This window comes from Cyprinus carpio, chromosome A14 (genome assembly GCF_018340385.1).
Source record: "Cyprinus carpio isolate SPL01 chromosome A14, ASM1834038v1, whole genome shotgun sequence".
Classification (NCBI taxonomy): Eukaryota; Metazoa; Chordata; class Actinopteri; order Cypriniformes; family Cyprinidae; genus Cyprinus; species Cyprinus carpio.
The window spans coordinates 11,094,186-11,108,855 of record NC_056585.1 but is presented as its reverse complement, the minus strand read 5'-3'; the positions used below and the strand labels follow the sequence as shown (position 1 = coordinate 11,108,855).

At 37.8% G+C, this 14,670-nt stretch overlaps 1 protein-coding gene and 1 pseudogene across 1 annotated transcript in view; one reads left to right on the top strand and one right to left on the bottom strand.

Moving 5' to 3' along the window:
- Window positions 1–761, bottom strand: part of LOC109070413 — a 32,409-nt pseudogene extending 31,648 nt beyond the window's left edge.
- LOC122133921 (SH2 domain-containing protein 4A-like) overlaps window positions 1–14,670 on the top strand; it is a 956,524-nt gene that overhangs the window by 910,173 nt on the left and 31,681 nt on the right. The window lies entirely within an intron of this gene.

Sequence of the window (14,670 nt, the reverse complement as noted above, 5' to 3'; positions counted from 1 at the left end):
TTTTATTATATTTTTAAAATAGTAATTTATCCCGGCCCTGATGGCACAGCTGAATTTTTAACTGAATCGCGAGAGTTCAATTACTTCAGTCTTCATTTTTTATTACATTCCATTACATTTTCAGGATTCTTTGATGAGTTATAGCCCCAAGTTTAAAATAACCCGCGGAGCATTTATGTAAAAATAAATTGCTTTAAATTTTGATCAATTCTAATGCAACACCTGGCTGAATAAAAAGAAGTATCTTTCACACGGAGAAATGTGCAAAAAAAAAAAAAGATTAAAAAGAAGAATTATTGCTTCAGTCTGACAGAAAAAACAAACTTTTAAAGTGTGATGTAAATGTATGTATCTTATTTTACTAACCTTAGAGCGGCACAGGGGTTTGGTTGAGTCCTTTACTGAGCTGTTGTGAGGCAGAAGCGTACTCTGTGTCTCCACCTTCACTGATGTCCCTATTACCATTTTTCTGTTACAGGATCTAAGCAGCTGCTTTCAATCTCACTTTTTCTACCTTCATCTTCTAATGTCACCTTCTCCTCTGCACTGGACTGTGTGTTTCTGTTATTCTCTGTATCTCCCATCTTCTGCTTCACCTTGACTGCTCCCCCCTCTGAGCACTTTGTTCGCAGCATTTGCGGGGCTCCAACCTCTCTAGGGTAGAGCTGTCGAAGCCTCCTCCTCTCCAGGGTATGCTGGGGGAAGATGATCGGGAGGTGACATGGGGTGTCTGTGTGGAGGGGGTCCTGGCTGCCCATCATGATCTATGGGGCATCCTCAATCACGGTGTCCTGGCAGGCCTTGGGCAGTCACAAGGTCAGGGTCATCAGGAACAAGTAGGGGGTTAGGAGTTCACATCCTATTAAGAAAGCAAGGTGAGACACAGCAATGCAGATCTGTGTATAAAGGTGAGCCCGATAATAATAAGGATAGTGACCTACTGAGAGAAAAACGGTAGCTTTCATAATCCATTCTCATTAGTTATGGAAATAAAAAGACTGTATAAAAAGCCCATTTGCTTCCAGAAAAAATATTGCTAAAAAAAAGTATTAATAACTCAACGTTATGGGAGTTTTACAAGTATGTTTCAACACAATTATCCAAAACTTCTCTCAGACATTTTCCTCTAACTGATTTAAAAGATTAGCATTAGTTTCAAGCTTATTAAAATAAATCTACCAGAGTGATTATTTTTAAATGTTTCGTGATTTTCGTTTAGTGAGTGTTTCTTTCCCATTTGCTGAAATACCGCCAGTCCATCAAATCAGGACAAGAGGAAGCAAAATGTGTCAGGCGCTCGAGTGTCAGGACCACAGGTACTCACTGGGACATTGCCGGTGCATTAAGCATTCGGAAACGCAGCATCAGTGGCATGATCTTAAAGGTTGAAACAGCAATTTCGACTCCATATCTTCCGTCATCTGTTGTTTTATCAGCCCCCAGAAAGGCAGGCCGTTGAGAATGCATTATCTTTGACTCAGCAAGACCTCAAGAGCCACTGATGTTTTTACATATGCCAAGGCAATTACAACCCCACAGACCAGAACCATTCCGTCCTGAGGAGTGCGATGATGGAAATTTTCTTAAGGCCGCCCTCAGTCTGAGCTACTAATTTTAAATTCTACTCTTGATTTCTAACATCTGCTGCCTGGCGGACTCTTCCACTAAACTAAGATGTAGGCCGACAGCAGCACTGCCGAACAGAACAGATGGTTCAGCTGGCCCCAACATTACCAGCAGCTAGTTTCACCAAACACACTTTACTACTGTATTGTAAAATATTTTCCGAGTGGGGCCAACAGGATATTCAGTGAATACAAATGGGATTAGACTTCACTTTATCCATTAGATGTTAATTTGCATTGTGAAAATGTGGGAGCCAGAACCAGAATAGCATCTGCTGAACATTAATCAATAGACCGCACTAGCGATGGAAAGAACCGGATCCTTTTATTCGCTTGCTTGGATCTTTGAATCTTATTCAACAAAATAGACTAATCTTTACTCAAGAACATCTTTATTCATTTGAGCGGAGTTAATTCAAAGTATTATTTATTTTAATACAAAAATTCCCTGAAGATACTCCAATTAGGTATCATTGTAATTCATCCAATAGACTAATTATGACAAAAAAAAAAAAAAAAATGATCTCCCACGATGTACCTTCTGCTGCATTTTCCTGATCCAAATCTTTCACTCATTTCTCACGTGACAGATGCCCCAAAAATTAAGTTCGTTGTGTGAGCCCACCACTAGCCCAAAGCCTCTTACTAGCTAACCGCAAAGATACTCTAAAAGAAAAGGAAATTTGAGTGAGCGAAAGTGGAGAGAAATTGTTACATTTTGATGAAAAAAGATTACAAATAAATATACAACATTAAAAAAACAAAAAAAAACAACAAAAAAAAAAAAAAAAAAAAAAAAAAAAAAAAAAAAATATATATATAATATATAGATTATATATTATATATAATATATATATTACTATATATCTATAATATATCTATATATATATATATATATATCAGATATATATATAACTTATTTAATATTTCTTATTAACATGACCAGCAAACAGCTTGTGGCTGATTAACATTTTTAGTGGAAACCGAGATAAATCTTTTTCAGGATTCTCTGATAAATAGAAAGTTTAGAAGAACAACATTTATTTAAAATCTTTTGTAATTTATAAATGTTTTTACTGTCAAGTTCGATCTTTTGAACAATTAGTATAGTGTACAGTTGTCTCTGCATATTAAACTGAGAAGTAACTAAAGTGGTGACTTTTAAAATACATAATCAGTGCGTTTTTCTACTTGGCCCTCTTCACTAAACCCCAGTGAACAGGACCGATGCTAATTGGCCCCACATCATGACATGTTTAATACTCTTTATCCCAGTGAGGTAGAAACCAAAATGGTACAGACACACAAACACAGGCTGGAATATAACAGCACACATTTACAGAAAAATACTGCTTTCTTTGGCAGAGAAGAACAGTCAAGCCAGCCATCCTCTGAGGTTAAATGTGAAGCTCAACAATTTCTCTTAACGCAGCTCTGACTCAGACGGCTGCTCTGTCGTTTAAGCTTTCTAATGCCGAAACATTTGATCGGAATCAAACCGCAGAGTCTTAAAACCCCCCCAATGGTGGTTTTCCATTACATTAAAGCTTTATGGCCCAAACTGCCATTACATTATTAAGCAATGACAAATCAATTCTCGTCATGTCTATATTCAGTGCTGTTTGACAGAATACACACCAATTCATCTTAATCATACCAGCTTTACACATAATTTCGATTGAATTAGCCGTCAAAGGGGAGTGAATTGTGTGCCAGTTTCCTACATTATAGTAACCTTTACCCTGGCGCTGTGCGACATGGGAATTTTAAAAACACAGACGTTCTCGCACCACACAGAACATTTTTCATGACATTTGACATTAACAGCCAGAGAAGAAAAGAAGGAAGAGAGAAAAAGAGAGCCCAGCAAAGACCCCTACACCCCCCTCTCAGACAGAAGATCAGAGAAAACGAAGAAGACAGAAGCAAAGAAGGAAAAAGAGAAGGCTCACCACAGCCAAGAAGAAAAAAAAGAAAAGAAGAGGAGAAAGAAAGAAAAGAGAAATAGAAGAAAATCCCTGACCTCAGAAAATTACTTTGAACTCCTCCCATTCAAACCACACGTGGTTAATGTTTGACATTCTGCATGGGTGCCCCTCAGTACCCAAAGTCCATCCCAGCTCCACATGATCTTTCTTTCAATACGAAAGGACATCAAGACTCACATGCATGATTCCATCGAGAACACACAAACACGACGATCAGAGCTGAGCTGGCTGTAAGCAGTATCCGTGTCATGTATGGCTATTCCTCAGAGCCTCTGCCCTCTGTAACAATGCCAGATACCCATAATTCCTACAGCAGCAGCACACAGACCAAACAACATGACAGATCAGTCACTGAGGGTGTGTGTGAAGTGTGAAGTAAGATCAATGTCAAGATTTGCCTGTATTCGTGGTACTGAACAACAGGGCAAAAAGATAAGGATCTACTTTTCTGGGAAATTAGGGATGATTGATTTTTTTTTTATATCATATTATATATTTATATAATATTTGTAATTTGTCAATTTGTTCGTCTACTAATGTTTCTTTTAACACTAGCATTATTGCTAAGATTTCAATGAAATTAATTTGCCCTGCTGAAGGCTGTGATACATAAAACCTAAAATCATCTATCATTGTGATGGGCCACCTAATATGGGTGGGAACAAGTTTACTATATCTAACAATCACGGCGAGTCCACCCCCCCCAAGCTGCCAAGTCAAAACAGATTCATAAATAAAGTAAATCATTTTCTTTTATTCTAAAAACAGATTTTTTTGGTTGCCTTGTTTTTTTTTTTGCTTTTTGGTCATCAGCTGCTTAACAATTATATAAAAACCAAATAAGTCTACTGTGTCTCATTTAGATATGTTTGGTGTGTGTGTGTGTGTTCACTTGACTGAGATGACTGAGAGACTTTCAGTATTGTCAGCAGAACAGTAGGGTACTTCAGGGCTGATCAATTCGGTTTTATTTTTTAATTACTTTCCCTGGACCTGTCCATCACCTCATCACTCTTAACACCACACACACTGTGCCACTCATATGGCGGCTACTGGCCTCTTAACAAACACCCACACAGTCACTGATAAAATAAACTCAAAGAAAGGCCTTATCTTCAAATCATCAATCCTCTACTCAATCACTGCCACCTAAAAAACCCTTCAGCATGCTTTCAGAGAGATCTGCCTCCACCTTTTGGCTGTCCTGTGATATTTTGAGGAGGAAATTTGCTCGTTTTTTATGTGTGTTGATTTTTCTTCAAGTACCTTCCAAAAAGCTTGTGCTTAATCTCACATCCTTTATTGATTGGATTAATATAAGGCATTCCTCATGGATCACAGGTTGGCCACACAGCAGGGGCCTGACACAAATGTGCAAAGAAGCAAAGAGGAGAACAGACATGAGCTGCAAGTCATGAAAAAAAAAGTGAAAAAGCCTGCAGTTGTTGCCATAGACAGCTATGCTATCACTGTTCTCGACTTTAAAAATGACTGCCAATGCCCCCGTGTAATTCACTTTACCATATGAGACACATTTGGAGGAAATAGGAGGAATGGCAATAAAAAGCATTACAAACTCACAGCCTTTCACCAAAAATACCAACCAGTAATTAGCCAGTTTTGTTGTCTTTAAATGTGATACACACTATACATTCATCAAATACAAGCAAAAGTCCAAGGCCTATATCTTAGGTCCTGCAACCATTTCTCAATTTTTTCGTCCTCACCATTTCCTCAGAATTAAATTTATAACCCACTTGCCTTTCACTAGTTATTATCAAATTGTTCTGTGTTGTCACAAATGAATAAATAATAAATAAATATGTATAAATCATATTATTAAATAAATGTATATTTATAATTATATTTATTAGAATGTTGTATGCTATAAAGGGTGTATTTATATTAAAATAATTACTTAAGATATTTATATATTTTTAAATACATTATTTAATATACAGATTTACAAATATTTATAAGTTTATAATAGTTAAATTATAGTGTTACAATACAGAATACACTTAAAATTTCACTTCAAAAACTTTTAATTTAAAAGTATCTTAAATGATAAAAAAGCCATGTTCACAAAAAAAGTCTAGTGCAAACAATAAGAGGCATTCTTACAATTATGAGGGTTAAATGAAACATTGTCTATCCATATAGTCTCTACTTAGTCTAACCTATCTGGCCAATCTATCTGTCAGGAACTATTAACACAAAAGAGAGCCACTATATCACAAACAAACACTTCAACCCCTTCTCCATCTCCTTGCAGTTTTTGTTTACCGGACGTGACCCACTAACCCTCTTCAGACGCGAGATGACACCGCAAACACACGCAAACGAGCGCGCGCAGACAAACATGTGCACACTCACAAAGACTCGACCATTACAAACGATCAGCACGATATTTAACTCTCTCGGGAGCTGCAGTGCGCTAAATATATCGATGCTGTCTACCTTGCCCCCACATACAGTCGGCTGCCCGTAATGCTGCCTTTCCGTGCGTACGGGTTACGGGACATCAAGATAGAAGCGATCAAGATGACGGAGTAAGTGTAGACTGGGTTTTTTTCCTGACACGTCAGGGGTCCCTGTGAAGGAGACCACCACTGAGTAACACGAGTAGTATGAACAACTGAGCCATGTGTAAATGTGATTTAAATCACCTCGTTCTGTCACTTCTCCACTGCTGTCAAGGTCAGAACGTCCTATTGTATCACGTCCCACCGTATCAATTACTACGTCTTCACTTAAATCATCCGAGGGATATAAATCTCAATAAAGGCATCCAGTTCAGGCTTAGACGCACACACCTTTTTTAACAGGTAGAGAAAGGACAAGTGATCATTTAGGGGTCGCCTGTGTGTCTCGTCTGGCACTGGGATGTCTGGTTGTCTAACGCCTATATTCCCCAGTCCCACTGTTTTCATTATGATAGTTGGGCTAACAACAGATCAGTAAGCAATGCTAGTGCATTGCATTGCATCGTCAGACATAAAACTGCAATGCCATTTAAGATGCATCATCATTTGCAACCATAAGACTATGCATAAGGGCTGCTATTAATGCAAGATACCCTGCAGCTGGTTCGCAGCATCGCAGCTCATTTTTGCCTTAAATACAGCCTGTGTCTAACACATACAGTGGTTCCTTGTGTTTAATGGCACCCGTGGGGAGTGTAAAACACACACACATACACAGAGAGAGTCTGAATCGCAGCCATATTATCCCCAGCCTCCCAATGCAGTAACCATGACAACAGCGATGGCTGGGAGTACACTGCGCTCTCTCAAAAGGCTTCGGCTGGTGCTTTCTCTTCCTTCCAAATAGACCCCAGAAGCTTTTCAAGAGCACCTCGTCCTCCATATAAAATAAGAAAGGGCTCTCTCTCTCTAGCATTTAAACCACCCAGGCCATACATTTAACCTAAGAACACGTTGCATTGTCATGCATACTACTGAGAAAAAAAACTGCCGGCACTGCAAACGCATGCAACTTAAGTGTAAGGTTTTTTTTTTTTATAAAGAAAAAAAGTGTAACTCTTTAAATGTTCATCAAAGAGTAAAAGCATTGACGTGAGACATACCATCCCGTTTGTGATGCATAGCATGCGTTAACCCAATTATAAACGTCCCCCCAGATAATATATGATATATAAGATACTCACCACCAAAAAATTGCAATACAAATCCCTTTTGCAAATGAAGCAATTTTGGCAGCGCGCGCGCGCCTTGTCTCCCTATATCATCCAAGCGCGATCGATTGCTGTTCTTAATGTAGAAGCTGTATAAAAGGCTTAACAGAACCGAGTCTGACACCTGCCGTTTCCTCTCGCCACCGCGTGGACAGCGCACAGTTGCCGACCGACAGCACGACACGGCTGCGCACAAAGCTCGGTTTGTGTGTGATAGTGAGGCGCGCGAGCTGTTGGCGGCTACTCGTGCCACCCGCGAACGCCCGCTGGACGAGCAGCAGTTTCTCACAGTCTTTCCACATCAATAATACATTATAAAGCACAATTAACGCGCACTGGGGGGTTCTGAGAGAATATTCAGACGCATTGGTCTTATATAAGCCATCATGACAATTCAAAATAAATATGACAGAGGCAAAAAGCATTTTCAAACAATGTTGGCTTTCATTTTAACAAAATTTAGGGCATTGGAATATGAGCAGGTAATCTGACAAGTATTTACTGTCTCTTGAGAGATATTAAATGTTTACTAATGTAAATGTTTTCATAAAAAAATGTTTTGATTTTTAGACAGGCATAGGGCATACCTTCCCGAATTTGAATTGGGATTTAACCCAAGAAGTCCAGGACAATATTGAAAAGAATTACACTGTAAAAAGAAGAAAAACTACTACTGGTAAGTTCACAGACATTTCCTTTTTACTCTAAAACACAACACAATACGTTGCTTAATTCAAAATATGGAGAAACATCTGTAAAAAAGAAATAAATAAATACATAAAAATTCCAGACAATTCCTACATCATACCCTTACATTTACGGACTCATGGAGTTTGGGTAAACTGTAAAAGGTGTGTTTTTGCCTTAAAAACAAGTTTTAACTTGGCTATTAAAAGTAACATTGTTAACTGTCCTGTGATGTTACCCTTTTATTCTATCCTGTTCACTAGTGTACCAAAACTTTTTTACCAAAAACATACTTCCACAAATATATGATGATATTGGGAATAGTTCATAAAGATTTTAGCATCATTTAAAAAAGTTTTGAATAATGTATCTAATTGACAACTTGAATTTATTAAAGGTTTACATACAGATTACCAAGATGTGCTTAATAAGATTTATAGTACGACAACTATCCCTGTTCTCACATTCTCCTCCTACAGAAAGTGGCCATTTTGCATAAAATGTTTGTTTAAAAAACCCTTTTGTAATAGATAGAGAAAAAATCTGATATTCTCATCTGTGACTAAGAGTGGGAAGCCACTGATGGTCTGCACTTGAAAAGAAAGTATTAATGGATCTATACATTAAATTCTCAGAGCCTCTGATGGCCTTAATTAAGCAATAAACCCCCTATAGAGAGACCATGCTATACTGTGAAAAAGTCCCAGCTAAAGGGTGCTCTTAGATTCTTACGCTATAGCCTGTAAATACATCAAGGTGTGTATCGTCTGTGACAGTTTGCAATTTGGGATGCTGTTGTCTCTGTGCATTGTGTTAAGTCCAGGGGAAGAGCAATGGTGTTTGAAACGTCTCACTAGCTCCATAAAATCTGGTGATTTGGAGCTGTCCATGTTTTTGATAAACCCATATATTAGGTTTTAATGGGCAGCTCTCTCCTTTTTGTGTGTAATTTTGCATTTACACCAGAGCTTAAAAATGAGGCTATGGGAACACCCACACTGTCATCCTGATGTTCATTCAAGGGAGAAACACTAAAGGGAAACCAGTATTAAAGAGAGAGGAAAAAAAGAAAAAGATACCATTCACCTGTGCTAGTGGTACTTCAGGGACCTGACAGTGCGTTATATGGGCTCTGCTTGTGTAGTTGAGTGAGATAAAAGGAAAATTGTGGGATCAGCGACGACTACAAACAGCAGGCCCCCTAGACACTGTCAATCTCAATCACTTATTCATTTAGACTTCCACCCTTCTTCCCTCAGCCATCCCTTCATCCCATGGGATCCGGTGGAGGCAGGTTTGGGGCGGGTGGGACATCCCGGCTCGACCTGCAGGAGGAATCCTGAAGGAGTGTCCGTGTTAGGAATGTCACAGGAAGGTGGATCCTTCGGCGTGTCCTATACAGAAATGGGGATGAGAGGAGACAAAACAGAGGTGTTTTTTTTTGGGGGGAAGGGTGAGAATGGAAGAAAGGTGTTATAGAGCTTACCACAGATGGAAATTATTGTACCATGGATGGATGGGTGGGTGGTGGATGGATAGACTGATTGCGAAGAATAGATGTGAAATGAGCAGTTAGAAATGAATCTGTAAATAATAATCCCAATTAATAGCAGAGTGTTCAAAAAATAGATTTGTTCTGTCATTGTTTTACTCAGCCCTCATGTCATTTCAAACCCATATGCCTTTATTTTTATTATTTTGTATTTGTTCAGTGGAACACAAAAGTGATTTTGAAATATAGCTTAGTAGCTATTGTAATAAAACAGCTTTGCGTACAGCATGAACTGAAATTTTAAATTGCTACTGACCTAATTCTGCTCAACCAAAGTGCTGAAATATATTTCACGTTTGCGTTCAGATTATGGAAAATGGCTTTACACATCGTTAACAATAAAATGGCATGGTTGTCATTTTGCACATTAATGAAAAAAAAAAAAAAAAAAAATCAACTTTTGATTAAAAAAATATTTAGGCCTAAATTTAATATTTATGCATTTGAATTGCATATAAAAAAAAATTACAAACCTGGTTATTGTGTACAGTATACTTAAAATAGTCAGTTTAATAGTACTATTACAGAAATCACACCTGTTTCTCTTATGTCTGACTGACAAATGCATCACAGTAAGTTTATTTTTAAAACTGTAATCCAAATGGATGGAAATTTTATATCCAATTTAAATACATGATTCTTAAGTTGGGCCTAAATTATTTTAGTAATCGCTGAAATTTACGTTACTTTACGTAAATTTAAGTACTCGTGGTTAGTGTGCCGACATACACACACCTGCGCTTACTGCAACCCAGAGTTCGATTCCCATGTCAAGGTCTTTTGCCGGTCCTGCTCCCCTCTCTTCACCCAATGCTTTCCTGTCCTGCTCTTTACTATCCTGTCTTAATAAAGGCATAAAAAGTTAGGCATAGTAGTTAACTTAAAAAAGAATAAATAAATTTAAAAAAAGGTACTGTTCATTGTTAATTCAGATTAACTAACATATTTAACCAGTGTTATCAAAATAAAATAATTAAATTTTTATATCAACTATTCCTTTAAAGAAAATTAAGATATGGTAGCTGGGAGGAACGCTTGGGTAGGCGGATTCAGTGAGAGATTTATGATGGATAGAGGGTGTGATGGAAAGAAATTAACGATGGATGGACAGAGGGAGGGAGAAAAATAGAGTGTGACAGAGACGGGAGACGTGAGGAAAGGGAGGAGAGAGAGACTAGCTTCAGGGATATTTTAGCAAGCAGAGACAGTAAGAGCCAGGGGACGGCATGGACTGCGTCTGATTGGTCATTTGTAGGTCTTCAGGTCCAGGGATGAGAGTGAAAGAGACGTAGCCGGTTTCCCAGAGGCCTCTCCTGAACCCTGGTCCACTGCTCCCAATGGGCGTGTTTTCTCACCATACAATACACACTGGCTGGGGGGCCAGCAGGACTGTCCAAACAGAAACACGCATGGGCAGAAGGAGCCTGCAAGATAGTGAGTGAATGTTAAGATTCGTTGCGGCATTCAGAGAACTGGTTTTTATAGCTTGGGAAAGGGGGAAGGAGCTGGAGTGTAGGCACAAGGCATTGTGGGTAAACTCCATGGGGACGACCAGGTGAGGGAGACAGTTTAAAGAAGCTGAGTCAGCAGGGAGTAAGGGGAATGAGGGGGTACAAAGGAAATAAAATGATGAATGTAGTTACAATGCGATGGCACTACGGTGGCACTAGAATGAAAAAAGAGAAAGAGAAAAAAAAAAAGTCATTATTTACTCACCATTGTCTCATTCTTTATGACTGACTTTCTTTTCTGTTATGCAAAGATACATTTTCAGCAGCCATTAATACAGTCTTCAGTGTCACATGATCCTTCAGAAATAATTAGAGCTTCAGAAATACTATAATGCTGTTTTGATGCTTAAGAACATCTCTTATTATTAGCAATGTTAAAAACAGTTGCACTGCGTAATATTTTTGCGAAAACTGTGATACTTTTTTTTTAAGGATCTTTGATGTACTAAGCAAAAGAAAAGGATTTATTTTAAACAGAAATCTTAAAGGAGACTCCCACCCCAAAATGAAAATTTTGTCATTGATCACTTACCTCCATGTCGTTCCAAACCTGTAAAAGCTTTGTTCGTCTTCGGAACACAATTTAAGAAATTCTGGATTAAAACCGGGAGGCTTGTGACTGTCCCATAGACTGGCAAGTAAAATACACTGTCAAGCAGAAGAGCATACAACACCTGCGTACAGCTCAGATTCACCAAAATGGCGCTACGCTGAAGTGGAGTGACACAGAGGAGACAAATTGTTGAATAAAGTTATTTTTGTTTTATTCACGTACAAAAAGTATTGTCGTCGCTTCATAATTTTACAGTTGAACCACTGATGGCAGATGGACTATTCTGACGATGTTTTTCATACTTTTCTGGACCTTGACAGTGTATTTTACTTTGCAGTATATGGGACAGTCACAAGCCTCCCTGTTTTCATCCAAAATATCTTAAATTGTGTTCTAAAGATGAACAAAGCTTTTACAGGTTTGGAACGACATGGGGGTAAGTGATTAATGACAAAATTTTCATTTTGGGGTGGAGTATGCCTCTAACGTTATAAATGTCTTTACTATCATTGTTGACCAGATTAATGCATCCTTGCTGAATAAAAATAATAACTTCATTCCAAAAAAGAAAAAAATAAATAAATAAAACAACTTGACTCCTAACAATTGAACTGTAGTGTATATTCTGCACTATATTCTAAATTTAAGTACTTATGCACAGAAAAAAATCACTCTGCTGTGGATCTAAAAACTCATTTTTGTGCATATTCACAAGATCACTGGTTTTCAATTTAGCTAAAGGCCTCTCAATATTTAATTCTTCATTAATAAATTTATGTTTTAAGGTATGGTCACATTTACCAGGGCTTGGCAAAATTTGCCAGTCATTTCAAAGGGAACTGGTGAAGAATTGAAAAATGAAAGAATTTTGCTGCATGAACTTCCCGTGGTAAATACATTTTCCCATATAAAATCCGCATTGGGTTTACATTTGGTGACATAACAGCAAAGCAAAACTGCAGATCCACAATAAAGTCAAGCTACTCGTTCTGGCAGTGTCTACTAAGCCAGTTCTGAATATCACTACACTTCAATATCATAAAATCATTCATAAGAAAGGTTGTGTGGAAAGCAGTTAATTATGGTTAGTTCATTTGCTTTGGATGTTTATTTAGTTGCATATATATTTCATTACAATCTAGTCCCACTTTTTATTGCCTGCAAACTTCAGATGCACATTTAATGCTGGGCAGAGGAATTGCAGAATTTAAGGGAGAGGAAAATATGGGAGATGTTGATATGCTGAAGGTAAACGGTTTGCTGGTGGTGCGCTGACATTTTGGCTGGTTCATGGAGGGGAAGCTTTTGGTTCAGCTGTACAGTGTCAGCCCAGTGAACAGGAACCCATCATCGCTTGATATTTGAAAAGCCTGACAAGACCATAATATCTGCAGTTCTGCGAAGTGTGTGTGTGCTTTATAATCTCATGTAAGATCTCTAACTACACAATATATTAAAGACTAGATGTTTACATTATCTGAAGAAAACATAAGTGGTGCTTACCTGTGCAAAACTCACTGCCACCATGTGGTTTAAAGTAACAGCACACAGAACAATCTACATGATTTGAGGTATCATTCATTTGAAAAGCCTCTAACCCTTAAAGTATAAACAATGGTTAATACTGCCCTGGCAAGCATCATTAAGTATGACATATCTGCTCAGTGTCCCCTATCATCTTAGAGGTGTTTAAGGCCGTTTATTTCATTAAACACTTTTAACGAGTTTTGGATGAGAAATGTTGCATTTGATGGGTTTAAACACCTCCTTGATCTGCTGCAAATTACTGCCAGGACGTCTGATGACAGAAATGTCATCCTTAAATGTCAGAGTGTTTAGCCATAATAGAGCGAAGCGACCAAACAAAGGGCCTGAGCGTTTATCTTGCCGCCACTGCTGCAATCTCTACACTTTCATTAGCCGAATACAATACCATCTGATCACTCACTGTTCTGCTTTGTTCCGTGTGATTTCCTTCTGTGTAAGAATGTTTGAGATGCCTCTGTGCACATGTGTACATCACCCTGACTGCTGACTATGCTGGAAAAAAAAAAGATACAGCAAAAATGTGGATTAAATTACTGTACCGCCATGGCGTCGTCTGTGTGGATGTCTGCTACCATGTTTCATTGAGCCCACTGTTGCCACCCTTTATTTGCACATGCTGTCTGTCTTGTTGTCTGCTGCAAAGATCAATAGAAAATATATATCATTCAAAAGTTTGATAATAATAAGAAATGTTTCTTGAGCAGCAAATCACATTATTAGAATGATTTCTGAAGGATCATGAAGACTGGAGTAATGGATGTTGAAAATTCAGCTTTGCATCATAGGAATAAATTACATTTTAAAACAGATTCAAATAGAAAACCGTTGCTGGCTTGAAAAAAAAAAAACTAACTGATCTGCTATATAAACAACTTCTTGTTTCTGAGCCAAAAATTTAGTCAGTATTTCCTCCTAGAGCTTTAAAGCTACAACCAACAAATTTGGGTCAGACCTTCAGACTGTTCTGAAGTTAGTTATGATTTTTCTAACTGATCCGACTTTCAGTTTTCATAAAAATTAAGATTAAAAATCATAAAAATCTCATAAACTTACATTGACGTAATGTTCAAATGAGTCAAGACTATTTAAACTCCAAATCTAAACTCCCAGAATCCTTTGAGATTTAAGGGATTTTTTTTATTTAAGCTTTAAGAAAGCAATCTATCTATCTATCTATCTATCTATCTATCTATCTATCTATCTATGCCAATCATGCTACCAAAATGTTATCAACATGCTAAATCATGCTAGCAACATGCTAATCATGTTATAAACATGCTAACAACACGCTAATCATGCTAAAAACATGCTACCAATATGTCAATCCTGTTAAAGCATGCCAACATGCTAATTATGTTTAGAAACATGCAAGCAACATGCTAATCATGTTAGACACATGTTAACAAACATGCTAGCAACAGGCTAATCATGCTAAAAAAACATGCTGGCAAACATGCTAACAATACATTACACCATGGTAGAAAATATGCTAGCAACATGCAAACAACA